Here is a 21,854-nt window from a genome sequence, read left to right on the forward strand (position 1 = left end):
ATGGAAATTACTATTCAGCCGCGCTCAATAGGATATTTCCCATGGAAATCTCAAAATAGGAATATCCTACGAAAATATCTATTAACCCACGTTGAATAGGGAATTTCCTATGGAAATCTCTATTCAGCCACGCTTAATAGCAAATTTCCTGTGAAAATTACTACTCAGTCACGCTAAAGAGGAAATTTCCTGTGAAAATCACTATTCAGCCACGCTAAAGAGGGAATTTCCTTTTTAAACCACTATTCAGCCCGGCTGAATAGCAAATTTCAAATGGAAATCACTATTGAGCCCGGCTGAATAGCAAATTTCCAATGGAAATCACTATTCAGCCCGGCTGAATAGCAAATTTCCAATGGAAATCACTATTCAGCCCGGCTGAATAGCAAATTTCCAATGGAAATCACTATTCAGCCCGGCTGAATAGCAAATTTCCTATGGAAATCACTATTCAGCCCGGCTGAATAGCAAATTTCCTATGGAAATCACTATTCAGCCCGGCTGAATAGCAAATTTCCTATGGAAATCACTATTCAGCCCGGCTGAATAGCAAATTTCCTATGGAAATCACTATTCAGCCCGGCTGAATAGCAAATTTCCTATGGAAATCACTATTCAGCCCGGCTGAATAGTAAATTTCCTATGGAAATCACTATTCAGCCCGGCTGAATAGTAAATTTCCTATGGAAATCACTATTCAGCCCGGCTGAATAGTAAATTTCCTATGGAAATCACTATTCAGCCCGGCTGAATAGTAAATTTTCTATGGAAATCACTATTCAGCCCGGCTGAATAGTAAATTTTCTATGGAAATCACTATTCAGCCCGGCTGAATAGCAAATTTCCTATGGAAATCACTATTCAGCCCGGCTGAATAGCAAATTTCCTATGGAAATCACTATTCAGCCCGGCTGAATAGCAAATTTCCTATGGAAATCACTATTCAGCCCGGCTGAATAGCAAATTTCCTATGGAAATCACTATTCAGCCCGGCTGAATAGCAAATTTCCTATGGAAATCACTGTTCAGCCCGGCTGAATAGCAAATTTCCTATGGAAATCACTATTCAGCCCGGCTGAATAGCAAATTTCCTATGGAAATCACTATTCAGCCCGGCTGAATAGCAAATTTCCTATGGAAATCACTATTCAGCCCGGCTGAATAGTAAATTTCCTATGGAAATCACTATTCAGCCCGGCTGAATAGTAAATTTTCTATGGAAATCACTATTCAGCCCGGCTGAATAGTAAATTTTCTATGGAAATCACTATTCAGCCCGGCTGAATAGCAAATTTCCTATGGAAATCACTATTCAGCCCGGCTGAATAGCAAATTTCCTATGGAAATCACTATTCAGCCCGGCTGAATAGTAAATTTCCTATGGAAATCACTATTCAGCCCGGCTGAATAGTAAATTTCCTATGGAAATCACTATTCAGCCCGGCTGAATAGTAAATTTCCTATGGAAATCACTATTCAGCCCGGCTGAATAGTAAATTTCCTATGGAAATCACTATTCAGCCCGGCTGAATAGTAAATTTCCTTTGGAAATCACTATTCAGCCCGGCTGAATAGTAAATTTTCTATGGAAATCACTATTCAGCCCGGCTGAATAGTAAATTTTCTATGGAAATCACTATTCAGCCCGGCTGAATAGCAAATTTCCTATGGAAATCACTATTCAGCCCGGCTGAATAGCAAATTTCCTATGGAAATCACTATTCAGCCCGGCTGAATAGCAAATTTCCTATGGAAATCACTATTCAGCCCGGCTGAATAGCAAATTTCCTATGGAAATCACTATTCAGCCCGGCTGAATAGCAAATTTCCTATGGAAATCACTATTCAGCCCGGCTGAATAGCAAATTTCCTATGGAAATCACTATTCAGCCCGGCTGAATAGCAAATTTCCTATGGAAATCACTATTCAGCCCGGCTGAATAGCAAATTTCCTATGGAAATCACTATTCAGCCCGGCTGAATAGCAAATTTCCTATGGAAATCACTATTCAGCCCGGCTGAATAGCAAATTTCCTATGGAAATCACTATTCAGCCCGGCTGAATAGCAAATTTCCTATGGAAATCACTATTCAGCCCGGCTGAATAGCAAATTTCCTATGGAAATCACTATTCAGCCCGGCTGAATAGCAAATTTCCTATGGAAATCACTATTCAGCCCGGCTGAATAGCAAATTTCCTATGGAAATCACTATTCAGCCCGGCTGAATAGCAAATTTCCTATGGAAATCACTATTCAGCCCGGCTGAATAGTAAATTTTCTATGGAAATCACTATTCAGCCCGGCTGAATAGCAAATTTCCTATGGAAATCACTATTCAGCCCGGCTGAATAGCAAATTTCCTATGGAAATCACTATTCAGCCCGGCTGAATAGCAAATTTCCTATGGAAATCACTATTCAGCCCGGCTGAATAGCAAATTTCCTATGGAAATCACTATTCAGCCCGGCTGAATAGCAAATTTCCTATGGAAATCACTATTCAGCCCGGCTGAATAGCAAATTTCCTATGGAAATCACTATTCAGCCCGGCTGAATAGCAAATTTCCTATGGAAATCACTATTCAGCCGGCTGAATAGCAAATTTCCTATGGAAATCACTATTCAGCCCGGCTGAATAGCAAATTTCCTATGGAAATCACTATTCAGCCCGGCTGAATAGCAAATTTCCTATGGAAATCACTATTCAGCCCGGCTGAATAGCAAATTTCCTATGGAAATCACTATTCAGCCCGGCTGAATAGCAAATTTCCTATGGAAATCACTATTCAGCCCGGCTGAATAGCAAATTTCCTATGGAAATCACTATTCAGCCCGGCTGAATAGCAAATTTCCTATGGAAATCACTATTCAGCCCGGCTGAATAGCAAATTTCCTATGGAAATCACTATTCAGCCCGGCTGAATAGCAAATTTCCTATGGAAATCACTATTCAGCCCGGCTGAATAGCAAATTTCCTATGGAAATCACTATTCAGCCCGGCTGAATAGCAAATTTCCTATGGAAATCACTATTCAGCCCGGCTGAATAGCAAATTTCCTATGGAAATCACTATTCAGCCCGGCTGAATAGCAAATTTCCCTATGGAAATCACTATTCAGCCCGGCTGAATAGCAAATTTCCTATGGAAATCACTATTCAGCCCGGCTGAATAGCAAATTTCCTATGGAAATCACTATTCAGCCCGGCTGAATAGCAAATTTCCTATGGAAATCACTATTCAGCCCGGCTGAATAGCAAATTTCCTATGGAAATCACTATTCAGCCCGGCTGAATAGCAAATTTCCTATGGAAATCACTATTCAGCCCGGCTGAATAGCAAATTTCCTATGGAAATCACTATTCAGCCCGGCTGAATAGCAAATTTCCTATGGAAATCACTATTCAGCCCGGCTGAATAGCAAATTTCCTATGGAAATCACTATTCAGCCCGGCTGAATAGCAAATTTCCTATGGAAATCACTATTCAGCCCGGCTGAATAGCAAATTTCCTATGGAAATCACTATTCAGCCCGGCTGAATAGCAAATTTCCTATGGAAATCACTATTCAGCCCGGCTGAATAGCAAATTTCCTATGGAAATCACTATTCAGCCCAGCTGAATAGCAAATTTCCTATGGAAATCACTATTCAGCCCGGCTGAATAGCAAATTTCCTATGGAAATCACTATTCAGCCCGGCTGAATAGCAAATTTCCTATGGAAATCACTATTCAGCCCGGCTGAATAGCAAATTTCCTATGGAAATCACTATTCAGCCCGGCTGAATAGCAAATTTCCTATGGAAATCACTATTCAGCCCGGCTGAATAGCAAATTTCCCTATGGAAATCACTATTCAGCCCGGCTGAATAGCAAATTTCCTATGGAAATCACTATTCAGCCCAGCTGAATAGCAAATTTCCTATGGAAATCACTATTCAGCCCAGCTGAATAGCAAATTTCCTATGGAAATCACTATTCAGCCCGGCTGAATAGCAAATTTCCTATGGAAATCACTATTCAGCCCGGCTGAATAGCAAATTTCCTATGGAAATCACTATTCAGCCCGGCTGAATAGCAAATTTCCTATGGAAATCACTATTCAGCCCGGCTGAATAGCAAATTTCCTATGGAAATCACTATTCAGCCCGGCTGAATAGCAAATTTCCTATGGAAATCACTATTCAGCCCGGCTGAATAGCAAATTTCCTATGGAAATCACTATTCAGCCCGGCTGAATAGCAAATTTCCTATGGAAATCACTATTCAGCCCGGCTGAATAGCAAATTTCCTATGGAAATCACTATTCAGCCCGGCTGAATAGCAAATTTCCTATGGAAATCACTATTCAGCCCGGCTGAATAGCAAATTTCCTATGGAAATCACTATTCAGCCCGGCTGAATAGCAAATTTCCTATGGAAATCACTATTCAGCCCGGCTGAATAGCAAATTTCCTATGGAAATCACTATTCAGCCCGGCTGAATAGCAAATTTCCTATGGAAATCACTATTCAGCCCGGCTGAATAGCAAATTTCCTATGGAAATCACTATTCAGCCCGGCTGAATAGCAAATTTCCTATGGAAATCACTATTCAGCCCGGCTGAATAGCAAATTTCCTATGGAAATCACTATTCAGCCCGGCTGAATAGCAAATTTCCTATGGAAATCACTATTCAGCCCGGCTGAATAGCAAATTTCCTATGGAAATCACTATTCAGCCCGGCTGAATAGCAAATTTCCTATGGAAATCACTATTCAGCCCGGCTGAATAGCAAATTTCCTATGGAAATCACTATTCAGCCCGGCTGAATAGCAAATTTCCTATGGAAATCACTATTCAGCCCGGCTGAATAGCAAATTTCCTATGGAAATCACTATTCAGCCCGGCTGAATAGTAAATTTCCTATGGAAATCACTATTCAGCCCGGCTGAATAGTAAATTTCCTATGGAAATCACTATTCAGCCCGGCTGAATAGTAAATTTCCTATGGAAATCACTATTCAGCCCGGCTGAATAGTAAATTTTCTATGGAAATCACTATTCAGCCCGGCTGAATAGCAAATTTCCTATGCAAATCACTATTCAGCCCGGCTGAACATGTAATTTCCTATGTAAGTCTCTATTCAGCCACGCTGAATAGGGAATTTCCTATGGAAATCTCTATTCAGCCATGCTGAATAGTGTTTGCTAAAAGAAGTTTGCTATACAGCTCGGCTAAATAGTGTTTCTATAGGAAATTTGCTATTCAGCTTTGCTGAATAGTGTTCGCTATAAAAAATCTTCTACAAGAAAATAATTTTTAAAGGGTTAATGTGGTAGTAATTTTTCCCTTATTTTTGTTTGTCCTTCTCTTAATCAGTTTATTTTGTTAACCTTCCCAAAAAGGGATATCGTTGAGCATTAAAAAACGTTGTGTAGCCGTCCTTGTGCTTAGCCCATAATATGCTGTGGTTTTTCTGTTTTCATTGGAAAAATTGGTAGCCAAGTTTGGCTACCGAGTTAAGTTTGTCTCTTTGTGTGTGAAAATCTGTTAACATGCCTTGTTTTTTGTCCGACTTCTTTTGTTAATTTTTTCTTATTTACGTTAATGAGTTTCTGGTTTTGGTTGGGGTTAACATTTTTTTCACAGATTTTTTTTGTTGGTTATTTCCTTTGTGGCTAAAGGGGTTTTCAACACTTTTGGTGTTTTTTGTGCTGCTGCTGTTGTGGTGTCACTCTTGCTTGGGGTTTCCATATGTTCTGGGGGCGTTTTAAGTGGGTGTTTTTAAGATTGTTTTTAATTTGTTTAACACCTCTGAAGGAGTTGTAGAATTGGAATTGGATTTTAATTAGCATAGATAATAAAAAATGGAAGAAAAAATAAAAGGATTTTTATAACTAAAGGATTTAGATGTGCAATTGCAGATTACATTTAAATGAGTTTAACCCCAAGGACTTTGTAAGGGAAATAGATAACCTTCAGGTTGGACTGGGTCTTTGCCAATTTTGTGGTGTTTTGGTATGGTTTTTTTATTTGTCGTTCCTTATCTTAAGGACCTCTTTTAAGTTCGTTTTTTAAAAGCCTTTCTGGGAAAATTTATGGCCTTCATTAGCAATTTGTCAAACACATAAATTATTGTGGCTCTTTGTTTTTAACAGCCACATTAACTAAGCCAAATAGTTTGGGCTAACACCAACCGCAAAGAAACCAATTGCAGAATTGAAGCTTTCGTGATTACCGGTAACTTGCAACTTTTGCTATGGAGAAGGCAAACAACTTAATTTACTTCCTTTGGAAGCCTGGTACTTTTATTTATTGTCAGCCATCAACATCATCATCGTCATTCGCATCAAACCAATGACCAAAACAGACAACCAAACAGCAACAACAACAAAACATTTCAGGCAACTATTGCCACTAAACAACATCATTATAGACACCTACGATACCATTAACACTAACCACCAACCATCCAACTAACCACGACCATCACTGCCACCACCACCGCCACCATCGTCATCATCATTGTGCCAACACTAGACCAACATACGAGAGTAGAGTTCATCAGCTACTGATCTACCAACAAACAACCAACAACACATTAGTGGCCATAAAAAACAATTTGTTGTTGCCACATGAAAAAACAACACGTCTAGGAAACTCAACAAAAAAAACTGTGCTGGCTGGCAGCAGCAGAAGCAGCGCAACAGCTATGAGCAGCAGCATGTAACAGTCAAACAGCAAATTTAGCAAAACGACGACCCAGCAAACGCTAAAAACGGAACAATTGCCAACACCAACATCCGGCCAGACCAGGCCAACCAACCAACCAGCCATCCAGCCCCACGACCAAGAAGGAAAGCAGAAGGAATGGCAACTTGATGACGTGTCAACTAGAAAAAGTCGAGGACACATCACCATCACCACAAGTGCTGGCTGGATGGCTGTTTGGTTACTTGGTTGGCGTTTTTATGCGAATAATGAGTGACTTTGAGTGTTTGCTCAGTTAGCCAGTCACAGGGGCCAGTCAGCAGTACATTGTTGGTGTTGTTGTTGTTCTTCCATGGCACTGGGTCGTGTTGATGTTAAACTCTCATATATTTGTTTCTTGGCTGGCTGTTTCTTGAAGGAATTTATGGTGGCGCTAGCCGCCACGTTTTGTTTTGGTTTTCGTTTTTTTGCAGTAGGAGGATTGATGGCGGCTGTGGTTTTCACTGTTACACGGTTGCCTAAATACTTAAAAACTTAACCAGGTGTGAAGGAACGTGTTTTGAAAGCTTCTGAAACATGTTTTGTGTGGCTGAATAGAAGAACTTCCATAGAAAACACTACTAAGATAGATCGAATAGAAAATTTCCTACAGCTGAATGCGGTTTTCTATAGGACATTTTTAATTCAGCCCAGCAGAATAAGGTTTTTCATTGGAAAACTTTAATTCAGCCCAGTCGAATAAGGTTTTCCATAGGAAAACATTAATTCAGCCCAGCTGAATAAGGTTTACCATAGGAAAACTTTAATTAAGCTCAGCTGAATAAGGTTTTCCATAGGAAAACTTTAATTAAGCTCAGCTGAATAAGGTTTTCCATAGGAAAACTTTAATTCAGCGCAGCTGAATAAGGTATTCCATAGGAAAGCTTTAATTTAGCGCAGCTAAATAAGGTTTTCTATAGGAAAACTTTAATTCAGCCCAGCTGAATAAGGTTTTCCATAGGAAAACTTTAATTCAGCCCAGCTGAATAAGGGTTTCCATAGGAAAACTTTAATTCAGCCCAGCTGAATAAGGTTTTCCATAGGAAAACTTTAATTCAGCGCAGCTGAATAAGGTTTTCCATAGGAAAACTTTAATTCAGCGCAGCTGAATAAGGTTTTCCATAGGAAAACTTTAATTCAGCGCAGCTGAATGAGTTTTTCCATAGGAAAACTTTAATTCAGCCCAGGTTTTCCATAGGAAAACTTCTATTCAGCCTGGCTGAATAAGGTTTCCGATAGGAAAACTTCTATTCAGCCTGTCTGAATAAGGTTTCCGATAGGAAAACTTCTATTCAGCCTGGCTGAATAAGGTTTCCGATAGGAAAACTTCTATTCAGCCTGGCTGAATATGGTTTCCTATAGGAAAACTTCTATTCAGCCTAGCTGAATAATGTTTCCGATAGGAAAACTTCTATTCAGCCTGGCTGAATAAGGTTTCCGATAGGAAAACTTCTATTCAGCTTGGCTGAATAAGGTTTCCGATAGGAAAACTTCTATTCAGCCTGGCTGAATAAGGTTTCCGATAGGAAAACTTCTATTCAGCCTGGCTGAATAAGGTTTCCGATAGGAAAACTTCTATTCAGCCTGGCTGAATAAGGTTTCCGATAGGAAAACTTCTATCAGCCTGGCTGAATAAGGTTTCCGATAGGAAAACTTCTATTCAGCCTGGCTGAGTAAGGTTTCCGATAGGAAAACTTCTATTCAGCCTGGCTGAATAAGGTTTCCGATAGGAAAACTTCTATTCAGATTGGCTAAATAATGTTTCCGATAGGAAAACTTCTATTCAGCCTGGCTGAATAAGGTTTCCGATAGGAAAACTTCTATTCAGCCTGGCTGAATAAGGTTTCCGATAGGAAAACTTCTATTCAGCCTGGCTGAATAAGGTTTCCGATAGGAAAACTTCTATTCAGCCTGGCTGAATAAGGTTTCCGATAGGAAAACTTCTATTCAGCCTGGCTGAATAAGGTTTCCGATAGGAAAACTTCTATTCAGCCTGGCTGAATAAGGTTTCCGGTAGGAAAACTTCTATTCAGCCTGGCTGAATAAGGTTTCCGGTAGGAAAACTTCTATTCAGCCTGGCTGAATAAGGTTTCCGGTAGGAAAACTTCTATTCAGCCTGGCTGAATAAGGTTTCCGGTAGGAAAACTTCTATTCAGCCTGGCTGAATAAGGTTTCCGATAGGAAAACTTCTATTCAGCCTGGCTGAATAAGGTTTCCGATAGGAAAACTTCTATCCAGCCTGGCTGAATAAGGTTTCCGATAGGAAAACTTCTATTCAGCCTGGCTGAATAAGGTTTCCGATAGGAAAACTTCTATTCAGCCTGGCTGAATAAGGTTTCCGATAGGAAAACTTCTATTCAGATTGGCTAAATAATGTTTCCGACAGGAAAACTTCTATTCAGCCTGGCTGAATAAGGTTTCCGATAGGAAAACTTCTATTCAGCTTGGCTGAGTAAGGTTTCCAATGGGAAAACTTCTATTCAGCCTGGCTGAATAAGGTTTCCGATAGGAAAACTTCTATTCAGCCTGGCTGAATAAGGTTTCCGATAGGAAAACTTCTATTCAGCCTGGCTGAATAAGGTTTCCGATAGGAAAACTTCTATTCAGCCTGGCTGAATAAGGTTTCCGATAGGAAAACTTCTATTCAGCCTGGCTGAATAAGGTTTCCGATAGGAAAACTTATATTCAGCCTGGCTGAATAAGGTTTCCGATAGGAAAACTTCTATTCAGCCTGGCTGAATAAGGTTTCCGATAGGAAAACTTCTATTCAGCCTGGCTGAATAAGGTTTCCGATAGGAAAACTTCTATTCAGCCTGGCTGAATAAGGTTTCCGATAGGAAAACTTCTATTCAGCCTGGCTGAATAAGGTTTCCGATAGGAAAACTTCTATTCAGCCTGGCTGAATAAGGTTTCCGATAGGAAAACTTCTATTCAGCCTGGCTGAATAAGGTTTCCGATAGGAAAACTTCTATTCAGCCTGGCTGAATAAGGTTTCCGATAGGAAAACTTATATTCAGCCTGGCTGAATAAGGTTTCCGATAGGAAAACTTCTATTCATCCTGGCTGAATAAGGTTTCCGATAGGAAAACTTCTATTCAGCCTGGCTGAATAAGGTTTCCGATAGGAAAACTTCTATTCAGCCTGGCTGAATAAGGTTTCCGATAGGAAAACTTCTACTCAGTCTGGCTGAATAAGGTTTCTGATAGGAAAACTTCTATTCAGCCCGGCTGAATAAGGTTTCCGATAGGAAAACTTCTATTCAGTCTGGCTGAATAAGGTTTCCGATAGGAAAACTTCTATTCAGTCTGGCTGAATAAGGTTTCCGATAGGAAAACTTCTATTCAGTCTGGCTGAATAAGGTTTCCGATAGGAAAACTTCTATTCAGCCTGGCTGAATAAGGTTTCCGATAGGAAAACTTCTATTCAGCCTGGCTGAATAAGGTTTCCGATAGGAAAACTTCTATTCAGCCTGGCTGAATAAGGTTTCCGATAGGAAAACTTCTATTCAGCCTGGCTGAATAAGGTTTCCGATAGGAAAACTTCTATTCAGCCTGGCTGAATAAGGTTTCCGATAGGAAAACTTCTATTCAGCCTGGCTGAATAAGGTTTCCTAAAGGAAAACTTCTATTCAGCCTGGCTGAATAAGGTTTCCGTTGGGAAAACTTATATTCAGCCTGGCTGAATAAGGTTTCCGTTGGGAAAACTTAAATTCAGCCTGGCTGAATAAGGTTTCCGATAGGAAAACTTCTATTCAGCCTGGCTGAATAAGGTTTCCGTTGGGAAAACTTATATTCAGCCTGGCTGAATAAGGTTTCCGTTGGGAAAACCTGTATTCAGCCTGGCTGAATAAGGTTTCCGTTGGGAAAACTTATATTCAGCCTGCCTGAATAAGGTTTCCGTTGGGAAAACTTGTATTCAGCCTGGCTGAATAAGGTTTCCAATGGGCAAACTTCTATTCAGCCTGTCTGAATAAAGTTTCCGTTGGGAAAACTTCTATTCAGCCTGGCTGAAAAAGGTTTCCGATAGGAAAACTTCTATTCAGCCTTTCTGAATAAGGTTTCCGATGGGAGAACTTCACTTCAGCCTGGCTGAATAAGGTTTGCGATAGAAAATCTTCTATTCAGCCTGGCTGAATAAGGTTTCCTATAGTAAATTATTAATTTGAGTTGCTTTTTTGCTGCTAAAAAATGTCGGTATATAAACCCTATACCCTTTATCTCTGTTTTATGGCTATAAAGGGCATTTTCTATATTTTCTGTGCAATTTCGCTACGTTTTTCTGTTTCGTTTCATTTTCATTTTCCTCTCGAGATAAGTGAAGTGTTAATTGTTAGTTAAGTGTTTGGAGTGTTTCCAGAGTTAGAAAATATAAGAGGGAAGTGATTTCTTTATGCTGATTCCGAAGTGGAAGAGAAACTAAGTTTAAATAAAAAAATAATAAGCGGCCAAAAGCTCAAAATTCTTTGATTTCAGTGATAGAATTTCACAGAATAAGGCGGCTATTTAGCTTTGTTCTAATTCAAAGATTTCTTAGGAAAAAAGGTCTGTCCATTCTTCAAAAGTTATTTGTGTGCAAATCGATATTTTAATATTGTCATCCTGAAAGCGAGATGTTTATCTTGATTTCACATGAACTTGTTTTCAATCTAGGGCCAATGTTCGTACACAAATCAACAGCAAAAAGTAAACAACAAAAATCATTCACACCGTAAGGTCCGTAAAGAAATACGCACACGCCAAAACAGTGCCACAAATGAGATGAAGCAAAGACTTTGCTGTCGATTGTTTAACGCACACACAATCAAAAGTCGGCAGCAGAAATACCAGCAGCCCAGCAATTGGCGCTGGTAACAACTGAAGAAGAAATTTCTTAAAACCCAATACAAAATGTGGCGTAGACCCATTTCCACTGGGAGATGAACAACACTTAAACGAAAGCCCACAGCAAACGTCGTCTTCTCAGATTCTACTGGGAGACAGAACCAATAAAAAAGGCTCAAGTTAAGACACAATCAAGAAAACATAAGAAGAACAACAAACATAAATGTCTTAAGTTGGATACAAGCAGAAAAGAAGACGTAGCTGCTACGGCAAATATATCAAAAGCCTTGTGCAAATCGCCGAACATATAACCGCACATCTTCCTGATACTTGGCGGCGTATAAAGTCCAATGCAAGAGAAGTCAACCAAAAGAGTATAAAAAAGATTTATACTAAGGAAAAAAGTGGCCAACAACAATAACAACAACACGTAGCCTGCCAAGTGATAACAGTAGCAGTTTTGGCTGTAAACTTCCTTTGTTGAAAGTTCCCAGAAAAATTGGGCGACGGGTGGGTGGAAGGTTTCACTTGGGGAATACTTCCACTTGGCATTTTTGTGTGTATGCCATTTATACTCAATCGTAGGAAAGCCTCGCCGTGAGTGGTGATGATGGAAAGAAAGAGACAGGTAACATTTTCTTGGTATTACTTATTTATTGTGATGTTTAACACTTGGGCATGGTAAAGTGTCAATTTCAGTTTCACTTTTTAAAATAAAAACAAAAAAAGACATAGAAGAGGAGAGGACAGAAAACGAAGGTTGGGAAATGTGCGAAAGATGAAGTTTTCCTATAGAAATACTATTCAGGCGGGCTGAATGAAAATATTCCTTTAGAAAACCCTATTCAAAGGGGCTGAATGAAGGTTTTCCCATAGAAATTGATTACCTACGAAGAAGAAATCCAAACCAGCTGAGAAATTGTATCACACATCAGAAATGTGTGTAAAATCATGCCACAACCGTACATACACATCAAGTCAGTCAGTCTGTCTGTCATCTCTTCGCCCATCAACACTAATGGTCAGTTAGATATAAGTTATGTGGCATTGATTGTGGTAGCTGTGGTAACATGAACAGATTTCCGTTTAGTTGAAGTAAATATGGATAAAAAAGAAGAAGAAAAAACAGAAAATAAAAACATGATGAGGAACAAAGTACTCTCCAGACACTTGCCAGACACAATTTGTTCTAATTCACCATTCATTCTCTTCCTGATGAAAAAATATTCAAGGCAATTCGAGAAGAAAAAAGTTTTATTTTCTAACAACAACAACAACAAGGTTTTGGGAAGGAAGAGTTTTAACAAAAGAAATTTCTGAGTGGAAGGGACAACCATACCCAAACCTTTCTAAAAAAAAGAAGAAAATAAAAGCAACAAATTGAGCTTTTTTGGTATAAAGGCAACAGATGTTGGCAGTAGGTCGGTTGGTTTCGTGATTTGGAAATTGTTGCCTCTTTAAGAAATGGAACACTTTTCATATTTTTATATCATGGTTAACCTTGGGTTTAACATTGAATTTTTCAACACGTTTTTTAAATTAAATTAATGAGGGTTGATTTTTAAAATAATTTTTTGAAAACTATTTTTTGTCAATTTACATAAATATAAAATTATAAGCGGGTATATTTAAAATAATTTTTTTAAAATTTTTTAATTAAATTTATAAGCGTGGATTTTTAAAACAATTTTTTAAATATTTTTTAAATTAAATTTATAAGCGTAAAATTAGTAAAATAATTTTTTAAATATTTTTCCAAATTAAATTTATAAGCGAGGATTTTTAAAATAATTTTTTAAATATTTTTTCTATTGAGGTATTTTGACGTTCTTCGCCACATTTGCAGACCGAATTAGCTATAATTTGGCACTTAGGGTTCCTAGTGATCAACAAACTTATATCCCAAAGGATATGGGCATAAGTCCATGTTTTGGTATAGTCCTCATATAACGGTACCTCCCGATTTTCGGTATTTTGAGAATTTTAGCCACAATATATAACCGAACTATCTGTAATTTGACATTTGTTGTTCTCAGTGGTCATTAAACATCTTCACTAAACATCGTCAACATAGGTCCATGTTTTGGTATAGCCCCCATATAACGGTACCTCCCGATTTTCGGTATTTTGAGAATTTTAGCCACAATTTGTAACCGAACTATCTGCAATTTGACATTTGAGGTTTTCAGTGGTCACTAAACATCCCCACCAAACATCGTCAACACAGGTCCATGTTTTGGTATAGCCCCCATATAACGGTACCTCCCGATTTTCGGTATTTTGAGAATTTTAGCCACAATTTGTAACCGAACTATCTGCAATTTGACATTTGAGGTTCTCAGTGGTCATTAAACATCTTCACCAAACATCGTCAACATAGGTCCATGTTTTGGTATAGCCCCCATATAACGGTACCTCCCGATTTTCGGTATTTTGAGAATTTTAGCCACGATTTGTAACCGAACTATCTGCAATTTGACATTTGAGATTCTCAGTGTTCATTAAACATCTCCACCAAACATCGTCAACATAGGTCCATGTTTTGGTATGGTCCCTTATAACCGTACCTCCCGGTTTTCGGTATTTTGAGAATTTTAGCTACAGTTTTTAACCGAAATAGCTGTAATTTGACATTTGAAGTTCTCAGTGGTCATAAAACATGTCCAACGAAACATCGTCAACATAGGTCCATGTTTTGGTATAGCCCCCATATAACGGTATCTCCCGATTTTCGGTATTTTGAGAATTTTAGCTGCAATTTTTAACCGCACTAGCTGTAATGATCGGTATTTTGAGAATTTTAGCTACAATTTTGTCTATTCAAAAATAATCGTCAATATAGGTCCATGTTTTGGTATATCCCCCCATATAACTGTACCTCCCGATTTTCGGGAATTTTCAGTGGTCACGAAATTTCTTTACTAAAATTCGTCAACATGGGTCCATTTTTGAGGGTCTACATTGTTTTGATGAAACTACCCTCAATTTGACTCTTGAAGTTTCCTGCAGCTATAAAACTTTTCCGCCAAAAAATTTAAAGATAGGTTGACTCTTTGATATAGCCCCGTGGTGGTACCTTTCACCTAGCTGAACACATTTTTTTAGATTAGATTAGATTACACTGTGCAACAAAATGGAGGTGAAAGTCTGGGGCACGGAAAATTCCTCTTGGGGAAGGAAGGCCTTGGTGAGTATATTATGAACCCCGAAGGACAGATCCGCCGTGAGTCGAACTTCCGCGTTATGGCGTGATGAAATTTTTGTTAGAGACCCTGTGGGCCATCAGGAATTAGCGTTATATCTTTGTTCACTGCTCTACAAAACAAGTAAAAAAATATCAGTCGGCTTTGCCGACAGAGATATACCCTCAGCCTGTGTATATTGAAACTATTTTTTCCCAAAATACGTATGTATTTAGGGGGTTTTAAAAATTTTTGGAGTTTGAACAGACAAAAATGTTGATTAGGATTAAAGATCAAAAGTTTTGCGGAGGAGATACTAAAAGGAATGGATCGACATTGATCGTTATGGAAGTGGATCTCCAGCCACAACATATGGTGCCATAGGGGGTTTTTACACTCTTCGGGCTGTTTGCTCAAGAAGTATGGACTTGCCCCTAAAAATACTTTTACCATCGTAAATGAGGCAGCGAATGCAAATTGCTTCACCAAAAATCAAAGTGATTCGATATCAGATCTTAAAGTGAACTTATCCGAAATTTTGTGTGGGAGGTACCGGATGGAGTGGACAAATATAGTCCATATTTGAACCTGATCTATATCTAGTAGATATATTAGGATGTGTAAAGTATAGACCAATTCGGCCACTCCCTTCAAGAGTTACCGTACGAACAAATTTTCCGAACATTTTTGAACTTTTGTGGGGGAGGTACCTGAAGGAGTGGACCGATATGGCTTATCTTCAAACTTATACTATGTTTGGACAAAATATTACTAAGGCAATATTGTGGACCGAATCGGCAGATCCGTTCGAGAGTTATCTTGCGCTCCAACCACCTCACACGGTGTCATAGGGGTTTTTTGCAACTTTCGTGCTATTTTCTCAGGAAGTATGGACTTGCCCCTGATGAAACTTGTACCGTCGGATGGAGGGCAGTTAATACAAGTTGCTAAAACAAAAATCAAAGCGATTCGAGAGATGACCCTAAACTGAACTTTTCCGAAATTTTGTGTGGGAGGTACCCGAAGGAGTGGACCTATTGGGACCATATTGGAACCTCGTATTACTCTGGTAGATAGTTGACACTGTACAAAGTATGGACCAAATTGGTCACTCCCTTCAAGAGTTATTGTGCGCACAAACTTTCCGAACGTTTTGGAACTTTTGTGGGGGAGGTACCGGAAGGAGTGGGCCGATAAAGCTCATCTTCGAACTTGAACTATGTTTGGAAAAAATATTACGAAAGCCAAAATTTGAATCGAATCGGTTCATCCGTTCGAGAGTTATCGTGAGCTCCAGCCAGCCAGTCAGACAGACGGACGGACATTGCTAAATCAACTCCAAATTGTCTGAAACACTTTTCGTCCAAACATACTTGGGGTCTGAAACCATTATTTCGATGAGGTACATTTTGCCCGTATGAACCCTTCATAGCCTAAAGGCTGAGGGTATAATTATAAGTGGGTATATTTAAAATAATTTTTCCAACATTTTTTATATTAAATTTATAAGTGTGGATTTTTAAAATAATTTTTTTAAATATTTTTTCAAATTACATTTATAAACGTAAATTTTTAAAATAATTTTTTAAATATTTTTCACATTAAATATATAAGAAAAAATAATTGGAAAAAAATTAAAAAAAAAAGTAAATAAATAATTTTGTTTTTTTCAAAATAGTCTGGCTTAATCCCATTGTTGTTGTTTTAATATTTTAAAACAACTTTTTTATTAGTGGAAAAGATTAAAAAAACGCCACAATGCTTCGTAAATAAATAATGTTTTAAATATTTTTTCTAATTAAATTTATAAGCGTGGATTTTTATAAAAGTTTTTTATATAAATAAAAATAATTTTTTAAACATTTTTTCAAATTTAATTTATAAGTGTGGATTTTTAAAATAGTTTTTTAAATATTTTTTAAATTAAATTTATAAGCGTGGATTTTTAAAATAATTTTTTTAAATATTTTTTAAATTAAATATATAAGCGTGGATTTTTAAAATAATTTTTTAAATATTTTTTAAATTAAATTTATAAGCGTGGATTTTTAAAATAATTTTTTAAATATTTGTTAAATTAAATTTATAAGCGTGGATTTTTAAAATAATTTTTTAAATATTTTTTAAATTAAATTTATAAGCGTGGATTTTTAAAATAGTTTTTTTTATTATTTCTCCAAACTAAATTTATAAGCATGGATTTTTAAAATAATTTCTTAAATTTTTTTTTTAATTAATTTATAAGCGTGGATTTTTAAAATAATTTCTTAAATATTTTTTTTACAAATTAAATTTATAAGCGTGGATTTTTGAAATAATTTTTTTAAATATTTTTTCAAATTAAAATGTATAAGCGTGGATTTTTAAAATAATTTTTTAAATATTTTTTCAAATTACATTTATAAGCGTGGATTTTTAAAATAATTTTTTAAATATTTTTCAAATTACATTTATAAGCGTGGATTTTTAAAATAATTTTTTAAATATTTTTTCAAATTACATTTTTAAGCGTGGATTTTTAAAATAATTTTTTAAATATTTTTTCAAATTACATTTTAAGCGTGGATTTTTAAAATAATTTTTTAAATATTTTTTCAAATTACATTTATAAGCGTGGATTTTTAAAATAATTTTTTAAATATTTTTTCAAATTACATTTATAAGCGTGGATTTTTAAAATAATTTTTTAAATATTTTTTCAAATTACATTTATAAGCGTGGATTTTTAAAATAATTTTTTAAATATTTTTTCAAATTACATTTATAAGCGTGGATTTTTAAAATAATTTTTTAAATATTTTTTCAAATTACATTTATAAGCGTGGATTTTTAAAATAATTTTTTAAATATTTTTTCAAATTACATTTATAAGCGTGGATTTTTAAAATAATTTTTTAAATATTTTTTCAAATTACATTTATAAGCGTGGATTTTTAAAATAATTTTTTAAATATTTTTTCAAATTACATTTATAAGCGTGGATTTTTAAAATAATTTTTTAAATATTTTTTCAAATTACATTTATAAGCGTGGATTTTTAAAATAATTTTTTAAATATTTTTTCAAATTACATTTATAAGCGTGGATTTTTAATGCTTGGGAATTTTCTTTTTTAAGGCTTGGCAATTTTCTATAGAAAATGTCAAGCCTTTTTTGTAAGGCTTGGAAATTTTCTGTAGAAAATTTTAAGCTTTTTTAAGGCTTGCGAATTTTCTATAGAAAACTTTAAACCTTTGTTAAAGCTTGGAATTTTCTATAGAACATTTTAAGCCTTTTTTTAAAGCTTGCGAATTTTCTATAGAAAATTTTAAGACTTTTTTAAAGCTTTCGAATTTTCTATAGAAAATTTTAAGTATTCTTTAAGCTTTTTTTAAGCTTTTTTTTATAGAAAATTCTATAGAGAACTTGAAGCTCTTTTTTAAGGCTTGCGAATTGTCTATAGAAAATGTGAAGCCTTTTTTAAGGCTTGGGAATTTTCTACAGATGATATGAAATTTTTTAAAATCTCTTGTTCTGGAAATTTTTAACAATTTTAATACTATTACTATTTAACTATTTAAATATAAGTTCCTCAGAAAAACCCCAAAATATTAATTGTTTGTATATTTTATTATTCTTTTAATTGCAGATTTTTTTTTTAATATTTCAACCACGTATTCCTGGAGAAACCATAAAGTATTGGTAAACAAGACCCAAAACGCCACCAGTGACGTTTGTTAAATTGGTAACACAAAATAGTAACATAAAACCCGGCAAGCCAGCAGATACCTTACTACCAAAAACTGGACCAAACTGAAAGTAAGTACCTACACATGAGGCTTCAAATTCTGATATTTACAACTATCTTAACAAATTAAGTTGCTTATTATGGCGTTTTGGAAATTTTGTGAAATTAAAAATTCCAATCATGCCACAAATTCAAAATGTTTATCATATTTTATGTGTGTTGTTTTTTTCTGTGTGTTTTTTACAATAAACAATTCTTTGTTGGGTGTAAAAAAACGGATTTTGTTACCATTTACCATGTGGCGTGTTGTGTTGTGGGTGCGTTGGGCTTCTGTCTCTTGGGTTCTTCTTCGACTTCTGCCACGGCTTCTTCCTAATTACTATGGATCAAACAGTTTTTATCAAAAACAAGTGAATACCATTATGAGTTTTGTGATATGCCTTTATGATTAGTTTATGATATGTCTGGCAAGTCAATTCATTTGCACGTTTTACAAGGTGAATGAAACGTAGCGTTTTTGTAGCTTGTTGGCTGGCTACGACGCAACGCTCTAAATCTTGTAATTCATAACAACACAACGATTGGGGTTTTTATGTTTTGTTATAATTGGAAATCATTACAATTATCATTATAAATACGCAAGGTAATATCCAACTACCCAGCTATACAGGTGAGCCTCTTAAACTACGAATTGGGCAATCGCCCTTCGGGTCAAATAAACGCCATAGAAAAAAGAAACAACCATCGAATTTGAATTTTATTGATATTTTAATTTCTATTTCCCATTTCAAGAGGGCCACCTGTAGAATCTTGGCATAATTCGTATAGTTTCTTACAAACAAAAATCCTAACATACATGGCTGCTTAGTAACAGCTTTTTAGCAACAAAAACCTTACATATTTTTTTTTATTTTAATTCCAAACCCTTTCCAATGCCCCACTGCTCTGCATTCTTTTCCTTCTAGCTGAAACTGCAATGTTTTCCTTTAAATACCTTAAAACGTTATGAGGTAATTTATTAGTTTTCTGATAACCTGACTTGGCCACTTTGATAGGCATTTCATTTGCAAATATCACATTATTATTGGCAACATATCAATTTTTGTGAGCCTCATGGCTGCTCATCAGCCAACCAGCCTGCCAGCCGGTACTTAATACCGAGAGAGAGACATAAAGACAGCCCCACAGTAGTCAAGCGTAGTGTTAAAGTTATTTAAAGAATTTTAAACACGGATTTTTATGGGTTTCTGAATATGTTTAATGCATATTAAGTGAATTAAAACAGGATTTATTGGAATAAAAGGCAATAAAAATAAAAGAAAGCTGGAGTCAAGAAATGGTAATAAAGAAACAGGTTCAAAATAAATAGTAAGAAATTAACCTATATTTAACAGCAAGAAAACGAATATTCCCAAGCCTGAAAGAAAATCCCAAGGTTCATGAAAGCCTTCGAATTTTTTATAAAAAAAAATCCCAAGCCTTAAAAAGGCTTAAATTTTTTTATAGAAAACTGCCAAGCCTTAAAAAAGGGCTTAAAATTGTCTATAGAAGCTAAGCCTTCACAAAGTCTTAAAATTTTCTATAGAAAATTCCAAGCCTTCACAAAGGCTTAAAATTTTCTATAGAAAATTCCAAGCCATCACAAAGGCTTACAATTTTCTATAGAAAATTCCAAGCCTTCACAAAGGCTTAAAATTTTCTATAGAAAATTCCAAGCCTTCACAAAGGCTTAAAATTTTCTATAGAAAATTCCAAGCCTTCACAAAGGCTTAAAATTTTCTATAGAAAATTCCAAGCCTTCACAAAGGCTTAAAATTTTCTATAGAAAAATCCAAGCCTTCACAAAGGCTTAAAATTTTCTATAGAAAATTCCAAGCCTTCACAAAGGCTTAAAATTTTCTATAGAAAATTCCAAGCCTTCGCAAAGGCTTAAAATTTTCTATAGAAAATTCCAAGCCTTCACAAAGGCTTAAAATTTTCTATAGAAAATTCCAAGCCTTCACAAAGGCTTAAAATTTTCTATAGAAAATTCCAAGCCTTCACAAAGGCTTAAAATTTTCTATAGAAAATTCCAAGCCTTCACAAAGGCTTAAAATTTTCTATAGAAAATTCCAAGCCTTCACAAAGGCTTAAACTTTTCTATAGAAAATTCCAAGCCTTCACAAAGGCTTAAACTTTTCTATAGAAAATTCCAAGCCTTCACAAAGGCTTAAACTTTTCTATAGAAAATTCCAAGCCTTCACAAAGGCTTAAACTTTTCTATAGAAAATTCCAAGCCTTCACAAAGGCTTAAAATTTTCTATTGAAAATTCCAAGCCTTCAAAAAGGCTTAAAATTTTCTATAGAAAAATCCAAGCCTTCACAAAGGCTTAAAATTTTCTATAGAAAATTCCAAGCCTTCACAAAGGCTTAAACTTTTCTATAGAAAATTCCAAGCCTTCACAAAGGCTTAAACTTTTCTATAGAAAATTCCAAGCCTTCACAAAGGCTTAAAATTTTCTATAGAAAAATCCAAGCCTTCACAAAGGCTTAAAATTTTCTATAGAAAATTCCAAGCCTTCACAAAGGCTTAAAATTTTCTATAGAAAATTCCAAGCCTTCACAAAGGCTTAAAATTTTCTATAGAAAATTCCAAGCCTTCACAAAGGCTTAAAATTTTCTATAGAAAATTCCAAGCCTTCACAAAGGCTTAAACTTTTCTATAGAAAATTCCAAGCCTTCACAAAGGCTTAAACTTTTCTATAGAAAATTCCAAGCCTTCACAAAGGCTTAAACTTTTCTATAGAAAATTCCAAGCCTTCACAAAGGCTTAAAATTTTCTATTGAAAATTCCAAGCCTTCAAAAAGGCTTAAAATTTTCTATAGAAAAATCCAAGCCTTCACAAAGGCTTAAAATTTTCTATAGAAAATTCCAAGCCTTCACAAAGGCTTAAAATTTTCTATAGAAAATTCCAAGCCTTCACAAAGGCTTAAAATTTTCTATAGAAAATTCCAAGCCTTCACAAAGGCTTAAAATTTTCTATAGAAAATTCCAAGCCTTCACAAAGGCTTAAAATTTTCTATAGAAAATTCCAAGCCTTCAAAAAGGCTTAAAATTTTCTATAGAAAATTCCAAGCCTTCACAAAGGCTTAAAATTTTCTATAGAAAATTCCAAGCCTTCTAAATGGCTTAAAATTTTCTATAGAAAATTCCAAGCCTTCAAAAAGGCTTAAAATTTTCTATAGAAAATTCCAAGCCTTCAAAAAGGCTTAAAATTTTCTATAGAAAATTCCAAGCCTTCACAAAGGCTTAAAATTTTCTATAGAAAATTCCAAAGCCTTAAAAAGGGGTTAAAATTTTCTATAGAAAACTCCAAAGCCTTTAAAAAAGCTTAAAATTTTCTCTAGAAGAT

General features: G+C 35.6%; 1 protein-coding gene across 12 annotated transcripts in view; it reads left to right on the plus strand.

Annotated features, from left to right (window-relative positions):
- Nucleotides 1–21,854, plus strand: part of pdm3 (POU-domain protein pdm3) — a 352,720-nt gene that overhangs the window by 71,645 nt on the left and 259,221 nt on the right. For all 12 annotated transcript variants that reach the window (XM_073956611.1, XM_073956617.1, XM_073956622.1 and 9 more), the window contains one exon: nt 18,364–18,533. The gene's annotated coding sequence lies outside the window, so the exon portion shown is untranslated. The remainder of the gene's footprint in view (nt 1–18,363; nt 18,534–21,854) is intronic.

This window comes from Musca autumnalis, unplaced genomic scaffold, assembly GCF_047663935.1.
Source record: "Musca autumnalis isolate F117 unplaced genomic scaffold, ASM4766393v1 scaffold_5, whole genome shotgun sequence".
In the NCBI taxonomy this organism is placed as follows: Eukaryota; Metazoa; Arthropoda; class Insecta; order Diptera; family Muscidae; genus Musca; species Musca autumnalis.